Here is a 16,119-nt window from a genome sequence, read left to right as displayed (position 1 = left end):
GCGACAGCACCCAGTTTCCTTGGAGGCCCCCCTTCCCATCAGCCGTGTGCCTGCCCTGAGCGTCTGGCCTCCTCCCTCAGCACGCCCGGCTTAGCCAATCAGGGCATTGTCTCATGGCTTGGGTGGCTCCAGGACGGGAACGTGGTAAAATGTGGCCTTTGTTAGAAAGGTAGGAAAGAAGCTATCGCACTCTCTACAGGCAGCGCTACCTGAATAAGACAGCCTGGGCCTCCGTGGGCCGGGGGCTGCCTGAGAGGGAGGCCACCCCACCAGAAGGCAGCATCAAGACGGGGACGAGATTGCTCCTTCTAGTTCTATATAGCAGCTCAACCCCCAAGAGCTGAACCATGGAACCAACCGAGGTGCCCTTCAACAGACGAATGGATAAAGACTATGTGGTACAGATACAGAATGGAGTATTACTCAGCCTTAAAGAAGAATGAAATGATGGCATTTGCTGGTAAATGAATGGAGCTGGAGAATATTATGCTAAGTGAAATAAGCCAACCCCCCCCAAAACAAAAGGCCAAATGTTTTCTCTGATATGCAGATGCTAATTCACAATAGGGGAGAGGAAGAATAGAGTTACTTTGGATTAGACAGAGGGGAGTGAAGGGAGGGAAGGGGATGGGAATAGGAAAGACACTATTACTCTATGTGCATATACGACTACATGATGGGTGTGATTCTACATCATGCACAACCAGAAGAATGAGAAGTTGTACTGCATCTATGTAGGATGTGTCAAAGTGCATTCTACTGTCCTGTGTAGCTAATTATTACAAATGAAAAAAATTTTTAAAAAAAAGACGGGGACAAGACAGAGACCTGGCCTTGTGGCCGTGCATCTCGGGACTTTTCAGCAGCATGGCTGACATTTGCTTCTTTGCTTAAGCACAGTTTAAAGTTCTGTCATTTGTAAACACGCAATTTCCTCCCAACACTACCTGGAGAACGCCTGCTGTTTTCCCTCTCGGTGCCCCAGATAAATCCCCTCCACCACCTTGTCATCTCGTAGCCTGGATTACTGTACCAGGTTAACAAGTCACAATGACACAGAATAGGAGTGGCAGTCGACCAGCTGCTACTCTGTGTGCTTTGTGTTTTTATGGTGACCTTGCGAGTCAGTGTTCATGTCTTACTGATGAAGAGACGGAGGGTCAAGGAGACAAAACTTGTACTGAGCAGCGGAGCTGAGATTCAGGCTCAGGTCACCTGACTTTAAGGCACATTGCTTTTGAGGTCACTCACTGATTTGGGGGCTTCACTTAATTTTAGGAGATGCCACCAATGAGGGTTGATGGGGGGCACACTGGTCCCTCGGAGCAGAGATCTGAGCTTACCCCGTCTCTAGGGGGACCAGCTCTGATTTCGAGTTTTCCTTTTCCTCCTGCCCCGTCCACCTGTCCTCTTGCCCGGTTCCCACCCTTGTCTTTGATTCTGTGGCCTTGTCACACGCAGCCTTGCCCACGTGCCCATCGCTGCACGTCTTGGGTCAGGGATGGAGGCTGTTGGGCTGCCTCGGGGCACCGGGCACCATGTCCAGTCCCCTCAGACCGGGTGGATGGAAGGGGTGATGGTTCCCCAGAGGCACGTCAAGGCACTGTCACCAGGGAAGGTGGCCGCTCCTTCCTAGCCCTCTCCTGACAGCTGCCCAAAGCAACACTCTCCTCTGCGGTTCCAGAGTGTGCCGAGCTCCAGGCGGAGGGCTGGGAGGACAGGGACAGTGGGCACAGCCTCGTTAGTGACCCACTGCTCTGGAGCTACCAGGATGCCTTGGGACCAGGCGGGTGGCTGTGGAAGCATGGGGCACCGTGGGTGATGCACTTTCCCTGGGAGTAAGGGAGGGAGCACGGAGAAACCACGGGGGGGGGAAGCAGCCTGGGCACCCACCGAGTGGCAGTTTTCTATTAGGATGAGCTGGTGAGGGAACAGCATCTCTTGCAGGGGGAACAGCGTGTGCAGAGGTGCAGAGGAATGGGAAACCTGGCAGAGTGGGGAAGAGTCTGGCTTGGTGACAAAGCAAGACAGGGGAGGGGAGAAGGGACGAGGGGCTTGGCTTGAGGAATAAAGGAAACTATAGGCAGAAAAGCAACCCCAAACAGGCGGGTCGCTCCTCCTGGGCTTTGCTCTCAGTTTTGCTAGTAGCCCCAGAGGCAGCCTGAAACTAGAGTGAGGGAGAGGGCTGGGGCGAGGGGAGCTGGCCACAGAGGGCAAAACACTTCCAAGTGCCGCTTCACAGTGGACCGAGCAGGTACAGAGAGGAGGACACGGGACTCCCGGCCCTTCGGGCTCAGAGGGTGGTGGGAGGGACACACAGGGCCACAGAGTGGGCTATGTTCTGTTGCCGCCCAAGGCCCAGGGTCCTGGGAGCACAAGTACTCGCCCAGCCCAGGGCCCTGGAGACAGTTTCCTGAAGGGGTGACGTGGGATCTGGGTCTTGACGGATGAATAGGAGTTTGCTCCCAAGAGACTGAGGCATCTCCGACTCCTTGCATCCCCTGGGACTGAGGCCCGTCAGCTCCAAGGGGATGGGGCTCTGTTCCTGGTTCCTTGTCTCCTGAGACAGTGACCCCCTACAAACAGTTCCTCTTCCTTCTGTTTTATTTACCACGGACTGACTGTGTTCTGAAAATATCACATGGGAAATTCTAGAAGCATGCAATGTGTAAGTTTAAAATAACTTTACTGTAGTTTATCCTAATTGATCTATTTTGCTCGTAATTATTGTTAGTCTCCTGCTGTACATGATCTATGAGTTACACTGTATCCTAAGCCAACATGTTTAGAACAACAACAAAAAACACAGGGTTTGCTGCTGTCCACGTTCCAGGCATCCACGGAGGTTTTGGAATGTGTCCTTCAGGGATTAAAGTGGACCGTGACCCCTGTAAGAGCAGCCAGTAGGCACACAGCGATGCACACGCGGAACCAGCCGCATAAAGCCTCAGAGGAGCAGCGTGGCCGGGGTGAGCTGGTGGGCAGGACAGCTGGGCAGGGGGCTTCGACGGCCGTCCCTGGGGTCTGGAGTTCCTCCTGAAGTGGATGAGCAACCAAAATGTCATTTGTTCCTTCATCTGACGAATATTATCCAGCACCTGCTATGTGCCGAGGGTCGTGTTAGGCCCTGGGGACGCTGCAGGGCAGGGTCGGCCGCTCAGTCCACATCTCATGGACATCGAGGGGGAACTCTTTTGCACTTAAGAGGCAGCATCTGCTCAGCCCCTGGGGGAGCACGGGGCGGGGCTCAGAGGGAGCAGGGGGCTCAGAGTGGGGCGAGTGGGCCACCGAGGATGGGTCATATATATCTTGCAACAGGAAGCCCAAGAGGTAGGCGTGAGCAGCCAGGGGCCGGAGTGGCAGCCAGGGTGCCAGGAGACCTGGGGCCTCTTGCTGTCTACCTCTGCAGTGTCCCTGACACTCGCTTCTTTTCGGGGAAGAGACTCATTATCAGGAACACATCATCTCAGAAGAGCCGGGAGAGAGGTTTTGACGTTCTAGTCTCGGAGACAGGACGGCTGTTTGCGGTGACCGCCGAGTTCGTGATTCACATTCGGTCATTTTGCTTTTCGCACAGCCACCAACCGTCACTCTCTACCCATATAAATGGGCGATGATGGGCCAAGGTTTTTTTGGAGTTTTGAAGGGGGTGACTTGCTGACGTGAGTTTCTCCATTCAGAAAATTTAGCCAAGTCTAGTGCTCACAAAAATGACGCTTTGTGAGTAGTGACTTTCTGGGGTGGAAAACAGGGAAAGGGGTCGCCGCGGGTTAGAGGCGTCCAGCGGAGTTGGTGAGTTAGGACGTCGACTCCCAATCTGCTCCACCCCCAGGGGACGCAGGCTGCCCTGGGCAGACGTGCCTGCTCCCTCCAGGGTGAGCGTGGAGGACCACACCTGCCCTGGCCTTCTCCTGTCTTTGGCACCCGCTCACTTGTCCACTCACCTCCTGTGTGGGAGGCCCTCGCCTCAGGCCTGGACTGCACAGTGGACGTGATGCATAACCAGATGCTCTTGTGGCGATGCTGCCCATCAGGGAGTCCAGGCACTCTCCCAGTCCTGGGTGGTCACTCGTGCCTTGGGAGCCACTGTGGTTTGATGTAGTTTGTCCCCCGGAAGCTCACGTCTCTGAGGCGTGATTCACGCGTGCAGGTGGTGGACCGTTTAAGGGGTGGAGCCCTGAGGGAGGTCGGAGAGGCTCTGCTCTCAGAAGGCGTCAGACAGTTCTTGTGAGAATGAGCTCTTAGAAAAGAGCCCCTGCCCTCTCACCGGCTTCCTGTCCTGGCAAACGAGGGATCCTTCCCCTATATGTCGCCGTCATTGTAATGCCATCCACCATAAGGTGAGGTAGTGAAGGGGGCCTTGCCAGAGGCAGCAATATGCCATTTGGACTTTCAGCCTCCAACACCATGAGCTAAATAAACCTCTTTTCTTTATAAGTGTGCCAGTTTCCGGGATTTTATTACAATGACAGAAAGCAGACTAATACAGGAACCAAGGATAAATCTACTAAAGATCAAAAACTTGGCATTGGATCATTGAGGTGTTTTAGGGAAGGCAGACCAAGCCACTCAGGCCTTTAGCCCTAGTCCCTGGACACCGGAGATCCTGTTGGGAGGTGGTATAAATTGCTCAGAAGAAGGGGAAGTTGATCACTTCCAGGAAGGGTCCTTTCCAATCGATTTTGAATGCATTTCCTTTTGTTTAAGGTAGCTCATTAAACTGATTTCAGTTCATCCAATATTCCACCCTCTGGGGCCACGCACTGTTCTGAGCACAGGAGAACAGAACAGGCAGAATCCCCGAGTTCCTTGCAGGATTCAGAGTCTAGTAGGAGGAGACACTTCAGATTCAAAACAAACTGTATACAGAGAGCTGTATACAGAGAGCTGTATACAGTGTGCTAGCTCTTCCTTTGTTTCTCCCCGGTAAGCAGGGCTTGGGGCATCTTGGAGTTGCATGCTGTGTGCACCCACCACTCACCATGGTTCCCTACGTGGCCCACGAGGACACTACCCTCTTCCTGGCTTCTTAGCCACAGAATCACAAGGGGATTCGGGCCTGGCATCAGCCCCAAGATCAGCAGAGGCCGAGTTTGGAGTGTCTGTTTTCCTGATTTTTTCTTTCTTTCTGTCTTTTTTTTTTTAATTTATATAGTTTCGTCAGTTTGAATTAATAACCCATTGAAGAATAGAGAGAAATACACTTAAGAAGGTGGCGAGGGGAAATGAAAAGGGAGCGAGCACTGCTCAGATGGTTCACTGCGGACGGCTGCTGGTCGTGAAGTTAAATCTGACAGGCGTTATGTAACCTTGAGGGGTCTAGCAGGTTAATGTTTGAGAGGAACAGATCTGGACATGGGCACCAGAGTGGAAGAAACTGGGTGCAGGACATGAACTATGTGATTTTTAACAAACAAAGGGTGAAGTCTGATTTTCTTATCAAGTATTTAGGGGGCTTAAAGGTGGAAGCATCAAAGGCTAAGACTTGAGGTGCCCCCAGCATGGTCAGCGAACCCCACTCTGCAGGCCGAGGTCGCCTTCTCCTTCACCTGCCTGGGTTGCTGGTCAGGGCAGCGCCCTGATGACACTGGTCGCCATGGTGGAGGTGCACATCTCAGGGCAAAGATCCTAGTAAGCGCGTAGCTCCTGATGGGCAGCAAAGCGTTTCATGTGAGTGCTCAGTCTCCAGTCCGCTCTGCGCAGCATTGATTTAGCAAATACAATTCCAGGGCACTCAGTTAAGTCTGAAAGCAATATTTGGGACATACTTATGCTAGAAAAAAAAATTGTCATTTATCTGAAACTTAAATTTACCAGGGTGTTCTGTATTTTATCTGGCAGCACCGACTGCAGCCCTCAGAGGCGGGTGGTATTGGCACCCTCATTGGGTGGCTGAGGCTCAGAGCATAAGCTGTCGAGATCCCAAGATCAAGAAGAGCTGACCTTCTCGCTGGCCCTCAGGGAATGCTCACACCTGGATCTCCTCTGTCAAGCATCAAGGGCTCTGGGCCCCTGGGAGGGTCTCAGGGCTGGACGGGAAGCAGGAGCGCCCACCTTGACGGGAGCTGCAAAGTCTTGGGGTTGGGGGGGAGGCCGGGCGGGGTCTGACTCTCAGTTTACGTACCAGGGACTTGATGAGCCAGCCACCAGGCTGGAAATGCAGAAGCCATCTGGAGCCCTGCTGAGTCACAGGCCCAGAAAAACAACCTCTTGTCGCCAGAGCAGGGGGCGGGGAGAAATCTCCCTGGAGATCCGCAGAGGGTAGCGGAAATAGAAACCGTCCCTGTGACACCTCTGTTAGCCGGTTCAGCTCTCTAACAAATCACCATGGGATGAGAATTCCTTTTAAGCACCAACTGAATACACTGGAGCATGTCTGTAAATGAGGTGCTAAATAAACTGCCTGTTTAAAAGAAATTGTGTGTGTGTGTGTGTGTGTGTGTGTGTGTGTGGTTTTTGCTTGTTTCAGAGCCTCATCCTGGCTCAGCCCCTGGCTTCCCTTCCTGCCCCCACGCCCTGGGGCAGATTCCTTAAAATTCCTGACCCCATTTTCTCTTCAGTGATAAGAATCCTTGTCTTATGGAGATAATGTGAGGGTTTAACTGAGTTCACCTTTCTCAAAAGCCCCTTGAGTGGATCTGGAGCCTGGAGATGATTGACAAATGGTGGTCTGATTAGCCTGGGACATGATTACCCCTCTGTCAGGTTGGTGCAGGGTGGAAGGGATGTCTTCACCTTTCAGGAAACTCTGAGCCCCACTCTCAGTAAGGCTACAGCCAGGAGGGACAGCTCTTCCTCTGTCCTGCCCTGGACCTGGGCAGGGGGGGGGGGGATGGATCGGGCCCCCCAGGTTCTGGTTAGCAAGGGTGAATGTGCGCACAGTGGTGCTTACGCAGCACCTGCCCCTTCCAGTCCACAAATGTTTCCTTGAAGTGCAGAAAAACAAAGTCAAGGTAAGTATTCCCACGTCATTGTTAATGAGTGTTCTGCGCCAGGTGCAAGGCCAAGGCCAAGTTCCGGGTGCCCTGGAGTCTCAGAGCAGCACTCTCAGATCAGCCACAGAAAAGTCCCCATTTTATAGAGGGAGCTGAGACTCCCAAATGCAGAGATAGCAGGTGGCAGATGGAGGCTCCGCTGGGGCCCTGGTTTTCCCAAAGGTCCTGACTGCGACACTCGGGTGAGTTCCGGAGGAGAACACCCGTGGAGATTGGAGCATACTTGTGCGCAGCGGGCACAGCAGTACAGGCGGAGAGAGGGCTGGGTCCAGAGAAAGCCTGGCCAGCAGGTGTGGGCTGGACAGATCCCAAGGACTGGACCAGAGGGCAAAGGGGCTCTCTGGAGCACAAAGTGACAGGGAGCAGGACACAGTGAAGGCCCAGAGGACTTGGGCAGGTAGGGTGCATTCCAAAGGGGCCAGCTGGCAGAGCCCAGGAGGGCTTTAGAGGAAACGGAGGGAGCCGGAGGGGTGGGTCTGGCCCAGGCAGGCTGCTGCTGGGTTCCCGAGTGGCAAGCCCCGCTGCCTGCAGAAGTGACTGCTGGCCTCTTCGTCACCGTGTGGAGGATTCCTGCCATACACGGTCCCTGCCAAGGTGCTGAAGCCCTTCCATTGCAGGGGAGAGAGGTGCTGGCAGAGTGAGATGGTAGGCTGCTTCCCCCTGGGACGAGGAGACGAAGACACCCAGGTCCCTCAGAAGACTCCACGAGACGGCCAGCAGCCAGGGCCAAAAGCAAAGGCCAGCACAGTGTGACCTCCGCGCAGGTCAAGAGAGTTAGATCTACGCAGCTCTGGCACCCACCTCCCGCAGCTGAGCACTGACCCTAAGGAGATGGTCACGAGAGGAGCGAAGCTGTGTGGGGACAAGGTGGTGGCTGTAGAGTGTCACGTTGACCTACAGACACGTGTCACATTGACCTACAGACACGTGTCACGTTGACCTACAGACACGGGAATCCCAAGAGCCCACCCAGCCAAGAACAGGCTTCGTTAGACATGGTGATGTGTCCGCAGTAGAGTGCCATCCTGCCTCTGGAGGTCGACGTGGTCGCAGCCCAGGAAGTTAAGAAACCAAGCGGCAAACATTAAACACAGAAGGATCCCTTGCTTATGAATACACGGACGCAGGCCACCGGCTTATTAAATATGTAAGGAAGGAGTCGGTGTGGGGGTGCTGTCATGGGCCCTGGGGCTGGGGAGGAAGTTCAGGGTGTTATTTGGGGGATGTCAGGCAGTGGACACATAAACTCAGGCCTCAACAGGGACCTTTGAGGCTGGTTCGACACCATGAAGGAGACCACGCAAGATGGACCAGTTTAGTCACTGTCCAAGGAGGTGACATTTGACCGTGACCTGCACGCTAAAAACCCAGCCTTGGAGGTCAGGGAAGAGCATTTCAGAAACAGACCAGGACTGGGGAGTGACGATTGGGGTTCTGGGGGCTGAAGAGAGAAGACGGAAAGATAAACGGCTTGTGAGTGTGAGTGGCCAGCCCGGCCAGCTGAGTCCCTGATGACAGTGACCGGCGGCCAAGGAGGGGCGTTTCCAAGGACTTGGTTCTGTGCCTGGTGCCGCAGGGTGCCCTGGGATTGCAGATGAGGTGGTGACCGTGTTTCCCCGTCCAGAAGGGACTGCCTGGAAGGGTCAGGGATAGGACAAGTTCTCTTTCCTTCTCTGTGCTCTTCTGGAACCCCCACACTTCTGCCATTAGGAGCAAACACATAATCATTTCTGCTTAAAAAATAAAATACACCAGAGAGCATGCTCATCTCCTGGAAGACGTACCTGTCCAAGTGCTGGAACCTCGCACCCTGGCTATTAGGCGCATGGTGAGTAGCTGCAGCCAGCCCCCACAGTGCAGCAGGACACTGGAGCTCGCTCGAGTGGTCACACTGCACCTTGGCTCCTCCGTGCACCCTCTCCACTCCTACCCCTCCAGTGGGAAGGTGGGGTAGGTAGATGCGGAGAGGCTTGGGCAGAAAATAGCTGAGCTGGGACCCAAGGGGAGGTGCACAGCCTGACCCACCTGGCCGGGCTCATAGCTGGCCTGAGCCACTCACCCAGACCCCGAAGCCGCTCCTAAGGAGTCTATAGGAAGGAGGTCCTGTCTGGGAGGCCAGGGACGGGCCTCCAGCTCCTGTTGCCAATGGCTGGGACGAGAAGCAGAGTCTCCATACCTGGGAGGTGCTCAGTAAATATTTGTCACATTGATGCAATTGGGAAAATGTCAGTGTGGCTCTGCTTACTTGAGAATTCTGTGGCTGTGTGTCCTCTGGAGGATAGAGCTGAGGTCTGTGCACACTTGTCCCCGGGGCATTTCAGGTAAGGGGTATGCATGCACCTGGTCTGGGGTCACTGAAGGGGTTCAGGGAGAGAGAGGCCCTCAGAAGCACAGGAAGCGCTCAGCAGGGAGCCGGTAAGGAGGAGCTGCTCTCCCCCCATCACTGCCCAGATGCTACTGGGAGGTGGAGGGGCCTTTAGGGGGTGGGGGAGTGGGAGGAAGTTAGGTCCCTGGGGTGCACGCTTGAAGAGGATGTTGGGGCCCTGGCACCTCCTGTCGCTCTGTTTCCTGGTGCCCATGAGGTACACAGCTTCTTCTGCCACGTGCTCCAACGATGACGCACTGCCTCACTCCAAGCCCCAGGAAACAGGGCCTGCCAGTCTGGGACCGCAAATAAACCTCTCCTCCTCACAAGTTGATTCTCTCAGGCACTCTGTCACAGTGGTGGACGGCTGCCGGCCTGGCGGTCATTCATGGGAAATTCAGAGACGTGCACTGGACATCTCTTTGTCTAGAGGAGACGCCCTTCCCAGAAGCAGAGTATTTTGCCAAGTTCAGCAATAGAAGGGCTGTCTCTCATCTCAGAGGCTTTCTGGAGGTTCAAGGTCACATGAAGAAGTTCCTAGCATTTCCCAGTGTCTGTTTCTGATGCAGTTAAGAGACCAGCTTTCCGAGTTCAGGCCTGATATTTGCTTACTGGCATGAATGGAGCCCGCCTGGGTGAGCAGCCCGGGGTCAGGGTCTCTCTGACCTCTGCCCCTGTTTTCCGACTTCAGTTGTCGGAGGACCACCAAGGGTTTTGCTCTAGCTGCAGACCCTGTGGTCTGGTCTTGCCCTTCTTTTCCTTTAACTTGTCTCAGAACTTAAAATACATTTCTTCAGAAGGGAAACTTACTCCCTACCCTAAATGGAAAAGCAGTATCACCTACCACAAATAGAAGCTACCCAGAAGAAGGAATACCATGAGAATAAAACAAAGCCAGGCGCGCTGGCGCAGGCCTGTAATCCCAGCGGCTCTGGAGGCTGAGGCAGGAGGATCAAAGTTGAAAACCAACCTCAGCAACTTAGTGAGGCCCTAAACAACTTAATGAGACCCTAAGCAACTTAATGAGACCCTGTTTCTAAATATATAAAAAGGGCTGGGGATGTGGCTCAGTGCTTAAGTGACCCTGGGTTTAATCCCTGATTTTAAAAAAAAAAAGATTAAAAAGAAAATGATTTTATTAAATTCTAGAGAGTTACAGTTTTCCATCAAAGACAGTTTGACGTTCATTTAAAAGGGAGATTTGGAGAGGTGTCAACCTTTTACAGAGATGTTAAAAAACTTATTAGTACCTTATGAGAATTTCTTCTTGGGGTAATAAGAAAGATTTAAAGAGAATTTAAACAGGAAAAAAAATGTGCCTTACCACAAGATTCAGAGTTTTTATTTTCTGTCTTTTCACTTTCTAGAATCGTCTTGTGCCCACGGGGGACAAGGGGCCATCTCTTAATGACTCGGTTCTTTGGTGAGAAGAGGTGAGGGGAGAAGAGCTAACCCTCTGCCCCTCATTTATTTCATCTTTTTAGGAAGATTCCTTCTCCACTTTGAGACAAGGGAGCTGTGTTAGAGAAATGCCCTGTGAGGATCCCCAGCCCCTGAAGCTGTGAGAGTCCGTCCAGGAGTTTGGCTTCCGTCCTCGACTGTTTGGCTGCTGTCAGAGGATTCCACTAACTGCCGCGCTCTGCGGTGCTGGGATTGAGCCCAGGGCCTCGAGCCTGCCCAGCAGGTGCTGCACCTGGAGCTACATCCAGAGCCCAGAAGGCCACCCACGGGGCAGCCTATGGCCATAGACATGTATTACCCACAGTTCCAGAGCCGGGAAGCCCAAGGTCACGGCTGGGTGTCTGGCCAGGGCTCACCTTTTGGTCCACAGGCAGCTCCTTCTGCCTCTCACTTGGAGGAAGGAACGAGGGGGGCTCTGGGGCCTCTTTCATGAGGGTGCCAATCCCATTCTTGAGGGTTCCTCCCTGGAGACCTATCAGCTCCCAAAGGCCCAGCCTCCTAAGGCCGTGGCCTTAGAGTTCAGGACTCAGGGTACACAGAGGTTTCTCACCCACTGATGGAGCAAGGGGGGCTCTCAACAGCACAGCCCTTGGGGACAGTCTGGGTGGCTGGATCTCCAGGTGGCAGCAAAGACAGGACTCATCACATGCGCACCGTATGTGCACGTTTCCCGGGGGTGGCTCTCGGCTTGTCGATCAGAGCAGATGGTGCGCTGGAGATGAGAAGCCCCCCTCTCCGCCCACCACAGAACGGAGCTGTTGACTCCAGGTGCCACCATCTTTCAGTGGCCTCTGCAGACACCTCTTGCGGAGGTCGCCTTCCCCTAAGAGTCTGGGGAAGCCCCGTGCGTCATCCCCAGGTGGTTCCTGCTCCCAGGACCCCTCCCTGCTCCTGACCTGGTGAGGGTCTGCTTTGCCTGGGCATGGCACCCACACTTCCTGGCCTGCCCCCCAAGGCCTGCACAACCTGGGTCCTTCCAACCCACATCCTTGTGTAGCAGCCCATCCCTTGCTCCACCAGGGCCTCGTGCCTCTCTGGCTGCCAGGATCTCCCTCTTTGAATCCTCTGCTTCTGCCCGGGGGTCACCTGGCACTGGCAGGACTGGAGATGGGTGAAGAATGCAGGAACACCCGGGGCCACCCCATGGTTCACGTCACTGCCGTCAACACCTGAGCATCTGCGTGGGTGTGTACCCGATGGCTTTGTATTTGCCAGACTCTGGCAGGTAGCCACTGTCCCCGGTTACCTGTGACTTTCCCAGTTTTAACATTGGAAGCTGATGGTCCCAGACTCCCCATCCAAGGCACATTGGCATGGCTGGCCAACCACTGGGTGAGAGCAGACCTTCTATCTGGGGTCGTGGCTCAGTGGTTAAGTGACCCTGGGTTTAATCCCTGGTACCATAAATAAAAGTGACCCTGGCTTCCACTAGTGGGAGAGGACGATGTTCAACAAATGAACCTGCAAGGAAACTGCGGAGTCAGCCTCTGTGTCCGAGGGTCCGTAACTGTGGATCCAACTAACCTTGGGGTGAACACAGTTTTAAACTATGGCATCGGCACCAACCACATGTAGACTCCTTTCTGTCTCTCGTCCCTAAGACAATGCAGTAGCCAGCTCCACAGCACTGTCACTGCATTGAGGATCGTAAGTCATTCAGAGGCGCTATAAAGTAAACAGGAGGAAGGAGGAGGTTCAGTGCAAAGACAGAGCCATTTTTTTAAGGGACATAAACACATGGATTTGAGGGTCTACCAAGGGCCTGGAATCAATCCCCAGGAAGGACTATAATTACAAACTGTGACGAGCTCAAAGAAGGATAAGCCAACCGGAGCTGGGCTGCGTAGGTACGTAAAGAAAAGGACACAGGCCAGGTCTTGGAGTGGTGCTTGACCGCAGCTGGGGAGAGGGACACAGCCCCCTGGGACAGAGGGGTGAGGGTGGCGAGTGGGAAGCCTTCCTGCGCTCAGTCCTCTTCACGGCGCAGGTTCTATTTTAGCTGGCACTGCATGCAGCAGAGACCTGCTCTGGCGACTTTGGCAGAGGCCCACTGAAAGGGTGTGAGAAGGAAAAGCTGGGCCTCCAGAGAGAGAAGAGCAGCGGCCCTAGGAATGCGGACGGCCTTTGCTCCGTACCCATTAGACAAAGTGATTCCAGCCACTTGATGCCTTTGGGCTTCTCCGCCCAGTGTTCTGATTCCAGGAAGCAAGAGTCTGAGGGCCAAGCTTGGGTTTCGTGCCAGCGCCTTGGCTAGGCCAGGGGCGCTGTCGTTAGGCATTCCACCAAACCCGAGCTGCAGGGCGTGGAGACTGAGGGCAAGGTGCAGGAGGGAAGCTTCGGCCGCCCCCAGCCCCTTCCCAGAGCAGCCCATCCCTTGCTCCACCAGGGCCTCGTGCCTCTCTGCCTGCCTCTGTCCCAATATTCTGCTACCTTGGGGGGGCCCTGTGCCAACGGCCACACGGGTGTCTCATCCAGCCAGCCCGACGTCCACCCCTTGGAGTGTGCACTGTGTCCTTCACATGCTGGGCACGGAGCAGAGGCTCCCTTGGGGCTGCTGAGTGCTGCAGAGAGGTCTAAGAGTGTGTGGCCATGACAGACGTGCCGTCCCTCGCTGGCCCAACGGGTCCCCTTGCTGCTTCTCAGCTCCGAGCTCGCAGGCTGCCTGGCTATTCCTCCCCTCCACCTGCTGCCTTGTGGGTCTCAGGACTCAGAGGTTCTCAGCAGAGGGTGGTTGTCCCCCGGGGAACGTGGTGATACTTGGAGACATTTTTTGTTGTCTGGTTTTGGGGGTGCTATGGCATCTCGTGGGACGCTGCTAAACAGCCTGCAATGCACAGGACAGCCCCACGCAGAGGACTGTCAGACCCCAGATGTCCACAGTGCCCACAGCGAGACCCTGAAGCTCAGCTCCAGGGATCCGCCAGGAGCCTTCCTGACCAACCTCCCCGGCTTTCACCGCACTCCCTCCGTCATTACCTAAAAGGATGACGTCTGTTCTGTGTCTGGCTTGGTACCTGCTGCTTGGACTAGGAAAGCGGGTCCCCCAGGGCCTTGCCACAGCTGGCTCCTCTGCACAAACAGCTCACATTGTGCACAGGGAGCAGCTCAGGCCAGAGGAGCTGTGTGCGTGTTTAGTCAGGGAGTGTGGCCTCAGCCCAAGGCGAGCCCTCAGAACACTGAGCCGGTGTCTTTTCTGATTTCTTACTTCAGATCCAGCCTCTGTGTTTCCCTGGCTGGTCGGCTGTTGGCAATTTTTTAAAGCCTCTGGGTCTCAGTTTCTGCCATCTGGGCCCCCAGGTCAGTGATCAGCAGAGCCCGCGAGGGCAAAGCGCCCTGTTTGGTTTCACCAGCTCCATCATGGAACGAACTGGATGAAACCTGTATCCAGGCCTCATTTGGAGAGGGGGCCAGCAGAGGGCCTGGGTTCAGTGAGGCAGATGGCACCTTCCTTGAGTCAAGAAACTAGAGGAGGAGATTAAAGTCTTCAACCCAACAGAGATGGGCCAGCAGATAGAGGGCCATGGCGGGCAGAGGGCAGGAAGGAGGAGCAGTGGCCGCTCTCGAGAGGAGCTGGAGGACCAGGACATTGCACTTATAGAGCCAGGAATGGCGTGGGGCTCTTCGTCTCCTACAGAGAGATGAGGCTCGGAGAGGGAGAGGACCCCAAGCCTGTACAGCCAGGCAGCTGTAGAGCAGCCCATGGGGCTGGATTCCTCGAATAGTATTTTGTTGCTGCCCCAGGTCAAGACCAGTGGCAGACTGTCTCTCGACGTCCTGGCCTCGGGCCCCTTGGCCAGAAGAAGATGCCCTGGACAGGTGCCTGGATCTAGGGAGAGCTCAGCGTGGGCAGAGCCCCCGGGGGGCTGCTCTGCAGCGGCTGGGGTCACCGCCTGCAGGGCTCTGTCTGGTTGAATCCCAGTAACCAGGGCAAGGGTCGTACCCTGCTGGGACCTTGGTTTCCTTGTGAAATTAGGAAACAGGTCACATCACAGGGCTGCTGAGGGAACTTGGTGGGCTGTTTCCATGTCTAGATTTAGTGCCTCGCTGGGTCCAAAATAGTTGCGCAAACGAGGTGTCAGTTCCCACTGTGGCCAGAATGGATCTCAGTGCCACCCCTGGGCATGGGCCAAGCAAGGGCAGCTCCTGTGCCTGGTGCCTCTTTCATTGTCCTGCAAAACATCTGGCACCTGCCATGGTGCCACAAATGGTGGTGGCTGAAGACTGTCGCCCGTGGGGACATCCAAGTGGCACCGGGGAAGGCTGCCAACAGTACATGTGACCCTTTGTCACTAGTTCAGAACTTAATCCTCAATGCATGAAGCAGCCCTCCTGTCCAATGGCAGAGTGGCCTGGGGACGATGCCGATGCCGTTTGTTTTGTGGCCTCTCTGCAGCAAGGGGCCTTTCTCCAACAAAGTGGGCCATTTGCATTTAAATTGGTTTTCTCTCATTATAGACATCTCCTGGGTCAGCTGGAGAGTCCGTTTTCCTCAGAGTCAGTCTGGAGACTCCATTTCTCGCTTGAGGGTCCCCGGTGCCCATCTGCCTCTCGCTGACGGTGACATGAGATCATGTGTTCTTGCTGTGGAGACCCGATATCCCGAAAAGTCCCCCCAAGTCTCCTATAAACTTGGAGAGGCGGGGAGGGGGCCAGCAGGGAGGATCAGGGAGGAGACCACGGGGTAGTCTGGCTTTGGGGTGTAAGATTTGCTTCCTCATTTGTTCCCAAATACTTAACAAAGCATGCTTCCAGGTGCCAAGAAGGCAGAAGTAGACCAGACAGGTGTGCTGCCCCCAGGAGTTCCTCCTCTGGTGAAGGTCAGAGAAAAACAAGACTAAGAGAGAAAAATCATCATAAATTGAAAAAAAAGAAAGTTTAATAAAAGCCAGAATAAATTCCAGCCAGACTAGAGGCTTTTGTAGAGTGCTTATCATGAACCACAGTATCACACACACATACACGTGTGTGCACACACACTAGCTAATATGCTTATCGTGTGTGCACAGGTTCTCTTCCAAGATACCAACCACACACACATGCACACACATATGTGTGACATAAATTCTCTCTATATATTAATATGATAGATGTATAGATTGAGTGTTCCTTACCCAAAAGGCTTCAGACCGGAGTGCTTCAGATTTGGATTTTATTTTTCAGATTTTGGAATACTTGTATATACATATATAATGAGATAATTTGGCGATGGAACCCAAATCAAAACATGAAATTAGTCTATATTTCATTTACAGTCTACACACACATAGTCTGTGGGTGATTTTATATGCTTAGCCATCT

General features: G+C 54.1%; 1 long non-coding RNA gene across 1 annotated transcript; it reads left to right on the top strand.

Annotated features, from left to right (window-relative positions):
- Positions 1 to 7,073: 7,073 nt before the first annotated feature.
- On the top strand, positions 7,074 to 15,714 carry LOC124077133 (uncharacterized). Its single transcript, XR_006846535.2, has 3 exons — positions 7,074 to 8,823; positions 10,845 to 12,668; positions 15,277 to 15,714. It is a non-coding gene; the product is annotated as an uncharacterized LOC124077133 (long non-coding RNA).
- The last annotated feature ends 405 nt before the right edge of the window (positions 15,715 to 16,119 follow it).

This window comes from Marmota monax, unplaced genomic scaffold (genome assembly GCF_021218885.2).
Source record: "Marmota monax isolate L192 unplaced genomic scaffold, Marmota_monax_Labrador192_F-V1.1 WCK01_AAM20220418_F8-fsc00084, whole genome shotgun sequence".
Classification (NCBI taxonomy): Eukaryota; Metazoa; Chordata; class Mammalia; order Rodentia; family Sciuridae; genus Marmota; species Marmota monax.
Note: the sequence above shows the minus strand (reverse complement) of the source record. Positions and strands in the feature narration are given on the sequence as shown.